Genomic DNA, 4,769 nt, shown 5'->3' with positions numbered 1-4,769 from the left:
AATAACAGCTCCCAGAGAACATCCTCTCAAAGGGCTTTTCTTTATTTGATCTTACACAGAACTCACACAGTGTTAAAGAGCTTATCCTGGGCATTTATCAAAAAAAAGTATCAGTGGCAATGTTAAACATTGGAGGTTTTGGAGGCGGCAATATTAGTTGGGGGCAAAAAGGCTGACAAAGAGCTGAACAGAAAAAGCTTGGAGCAGTGTCTCTTCCTTAGAGGACAGTCATGGTGGGTCAAGAGGATCTGGTGCTGGGGGAGATTCACCAGGACAGGGTGGACAATGAGTACATTGAGTTCATCAAGAAAGTCATGGACTTTCTCAACTTGTTTGATATCTGTTGTCCTTCAAGACTTGTAACACTAAATGATAAATTGACAGCCCTCTAATGGAGAATAAAGTACATTGAATCATGGATGAAAAAAGGTGAGACCCTCACCTGGAACTATACCATGTTTCTGCTGGGAAGTTGCTTTACATAGCACTGATCTAAGTGGGAAGTGTCCCAGCAGCCTCAGTTTGATTCCTTATCCTTAAAGAGCAACAAGGCTTACTCTAGTTTTTCTGTTTTTAAAAGCATGGCCTTTGGGTTCAGCCATGTACGTTGGTTTGTGATGTGGGGAGAAGTCCAGGGGAACCCTTGGAAACAACATTAGGCATTGTAGTTTTAAGTAACATTTTGTAGAACTATTTGTCAATGTATTTGAGGTTTTCAGAGCCAACAGCCTCTTTGTCAAGGTCCTCAGACTTTTCTTAAGGCTCTCAATGTCTCTGCATTAGTTCTGTAAACTCTTTGTCTCCTCTCCACTTTTGGTAGGGGGGTGGGAAGCAGTTCTGGCTGAGACATTCATGCGTTGGCAAGGTGGCTGCCAGAGAATGTTGTTGCTAACCCATCAGTTTCCTGTCCTTTTGGGAAGGTCAAAGCCAAGCACTCACTTCACTTGAAAGGATATTTTCAGAATTTCCTTTTTGTCACTTGCAGTGTTTTTGCCTGTCATATTTCCGTTAAAAACCCCTAAACTAAAAAACTAAAAAATAATAAATAAATAAATAAATAAATAAATAATAAAAAAATAAAGCTTGGGAATGAGATTTACTCAGAGGTCTTTAAATAGCTCCAAAATATTTCTGGAAATCTAGAATTACATGTACATGTTCCCAACTAACTGTGTGCATGCTCATAATTGACCTGAGAAGGTCCTAAGCCCTCTGGATGACTGATGACTCATGAGGATCTACACAAACAAGTAATGAGGGCTAAAAGAGAGTTATCCACTGCCTAGCTAGGTGTTTAAGGCATGCTTTAATATAGAGAAAGTGCCTTGGCAAAGACTGGGTATCTATTATTTTCAGTAATTTAAGGAAATCTCTGTCCAGCCATTAGCCAACTACCAATAAAACCATGTAGAACTTGAGTGGCTGCTCTTAATAAGAAATAGAGAATTTACAGAACTAATAAAAGAACATCAACAACCAGCAGCAACAATAACACCTACTAACAACAACAACAAACTCTGGAGAGAATAGGAGATTTGATTATTAATGCTGCCATGATAATATCATTTAAAATATTTATTTTTCAATAAAAAGGAAATATGTAGAGAAACAAAAAAGTAAAACTCATTTATGGGGAAAAAATGAATCAACCAAAATTATCTATAAGCCCAGACACTGGAATTACTAGACAAAGACATTGAATCAGCTATTATAAAAATGTTCAAAGAACTAAAGAAAATTGTGTCTAAAAAACTATAGGAGAGTATAAGAATAATATTTTATCAAATATTTTATCAAATAAAGAATATAAATAAGGAGATGGAAATTATAAGAAAGAAGAAAATGGAAATTGCATAGTAGAAAGTTTAATAACAAATGAAAATTTACTAGATGGTTTTGACAACAGATTTGAGCAAACAGAAGAATAAATCAGTGAACTTGAAGATAGGTCAATCAAGATTTTTTAATGGAGGAGCAGAAAAGGAAAAAGAAGGAAGAAAAATAAACACAGCCAAGAGATTTTTGAGGTACTATCAAGTGTGCTAACATATGCATAATGGGAGTACCTGAAGGAGAGGAGAGAAAAAGGTGTAAAAAGAATATTTGAAGTAATAATTATAAAAAAACTTCAGATATTTGATGAACACACTAATGTACTGATCCTATAAGCTCAACAAACTCCAAGAAAGATAAAATAAGATATCCACACACTGACACATATCATAATTAAGCTTTTAAAAACCAATAACAGAAAATCTAGAAAACAGCAAGGGAGCAGTGACTCCTCAAATACAAGGGACCTTATTATTAACATCTGATTTCATATAAGAAATCAAGTATGGCAGGGGCACCTGGGTGGCTCAGTTGGTTGGGCATCTGACTTCAGCTCAGGTCATGATCTCATGGTTTATGAGTTCAAGCCCCTCATCGGGCTTTGTGCTGACAGCTCAGATCCTGAAGCCTGCTTCAAATTCTGTGTTTCCCTCTCTTTCTGGGAAACACTTGTTCTCTCCCTTGTTCTCTCTCTAAAAAGTAAGTAAACATTTAAAAGATTAAAAAAAAGAAATCAGGTATGACAAAAGGCAGATGAATGAAACATTCAAAATACTAAAAATGAAATATATCAACCAAGAATACCATATTCAGCAAAACTATTCTTCAAAAATAAAGAATAAATTAAGATTTTTCTAGAAAAAATTAAAAACAGAATTTCTCACCACCAGAATTCCCCTTACAATAAGTAATAAAGAGTTCTTCTGGCTGAAATAAAAAGATACTAGACTACAACCAAATCCATACAAAAATATAATGAGCTCTGATAAGGAAACATGTGTAGTTTAAAAAAATGAGTACAAAGTAGTATTTTGGTTATTAATCTTTTATATGCTTGATTAAAAATAAAGCTGCATAAGGCAAAAGTTATAAATTTGTGCTGATTAGCTTATAATTTTTTTAAATGTGATTTGTATGAAATAATAGTACAAAGAATGAGAAGGAATATGCCTATGTTGACACAAAGTTCTTGCCTACTATTGAAATTAACTTGGTATTAATCTGAACTACATTGTGATAAATTAATATGTTAATTGTAATCTCCAGGATAACCACTAAGAAAATACTTTAAAATATAGTAAAGGAAATGGCAAAAGAATTAAAATATTACATCAGAACATATCTATTTAACAAAGAAGACAATAATGTAGGGATAGAGAAATAATATAAGGAATAAGACATGTAGAAAACAAAAAAGCAAAATGATAAATATAAATGCTACCTAATGAGTTATTATGATAAATGTACATGGGTTAATACATCGGTCAAATTGCAGAGATGAGCCCAATGGGTTGAAAAACATAACCTAACTATATTTGTCTATAAGAGACATACCTTCAATTCAAAGAAAGAAATAGTTTTTTTTAAAAAGAATAAAATAACTTATACCCTATGAACAGTAACCAAAAACAACCAACCAACCAAAAAAAAAAAAAAAAAAAAAAGCCGGCCTGGCTACACTAACATCTGACAAAAGTCATTAGGACAAAAGTTGTTACTAAAGGGAAAAAAAAAGGCATTTTATGACAACAAAATAATCTACCAAGAAGATGTAACAATTATAAACATATATACACCTAACAACAAAGTCTCAAAATACATGAAGGAACTATGAATTAAACAACTTAATAATAATAGTTGGATATATCCATGCTGCACTTTTAATAGAGATAAAAGTGGTAGACAGAATATAAACAAATAAGTTGAAGATTTTAACAACTGTATAAACCATTTGGCTTAACAGACTTCTATGGATCTCTCTATCCAACAGCAGAATATACATGTACTCTCAAGTACACACACAGTCTTCAGGATCGATTATATGTTAGGCCATAAAACAGGGCTCAGTAAATTTTAGAGCATTTAAATCATATAAAACATGTTCTCCATCAACAACCTAATGACATTAGAAATTAATAACAGGAGGAAATTTTGGACACTCACAAATATGTGAAAGTAATCAACACAGTCCTAAATAGGCAATGGACTGAAGAAGGAATCACAAGAGGAATTAGAAAATATTTTAAATCGATGTAAACAAAAACACAACATACCAACAATCTAAGATGCAATAAGAATAGCATTTAAGCAGTGAACTTTTAGCTTTAATTGCTTTATTCAAACAAGGGGAAAGATCTCAAATTAGTGTCTGAACCCTACATCTTAAGAAACTAAAACCCCTTTTATATGGTCAATTAATCTATAACAAATGAGGCAAAAAAATGCTATCAAGAAAATATAGGGTTTTCAATAAATGGTGTTGGGAAAACTGGACAGCTATATGCAAAGAATGAAACTAGACTGCTTTATACACCATACCCAAAAAATAAGCTTAAATAGATTAAAGTCCTAAATGTGGTACTTAAAACCATAAAATTCCTTAAAAGAAAGCATAGATAGTAATCTGGACATTGGCCTTAGCAACATTTATCTGAGTATGTCTCCTTAAGCAAGGGAAACAAATGCAAAAATAATCTGGGATTACACCCCAAAATAAAAAGCTTTTGCACAGTGAAGGAAACCATCAACTAAATGAAAAGGCAACCTACTGAATGGGAGGAAATCATATATCTGACAAAGGGTTAATATCCTTTCTATGAATGATCTTTCTTCATCAACTAAATGAAAAGGCAACCTACTGAATGGGAGGAAATCATATATCTGACAAAGGGTTAATATCCTTTCTATGAATGATCTTTCTTCATCAACTAAATGAA

At 33.0% G+C, this 4,769-nt stretch overlaps 1 pseudogene; it reads left to right on the top strand.

Annotated features, from left to right (window-relative positions):
* The first annotated feature begins 230 nt into the window (after positions 1 to 230).
* LOC125156988 (protein BRICK1-like) lies at positions 231 to 485 on the top strand (annotated as a pseudogene).
* The last annotated feature ends 4,284 nt before the right edge of the window (positions 486 to 4,769 follow it).

The sequence above is a fragment of the Prionailurus viverrinus genome, chromosome X (assembly GCF_022837055.1).
Source record: "Prionailurus viverrinus isolate Anna chromosome X, UM_Priviv_1.0, whole genome shotgun sequence".
NCBI classification, from domain to species: Eukaryota; Metazoa; Chordata; class Mammalia; order Carnivora; family Felidae; genus Prionailurus; species Prionailurus viverrinus.
This window is presented reverse-complemented; position numbering and strand designations above follow the sequence as displayed.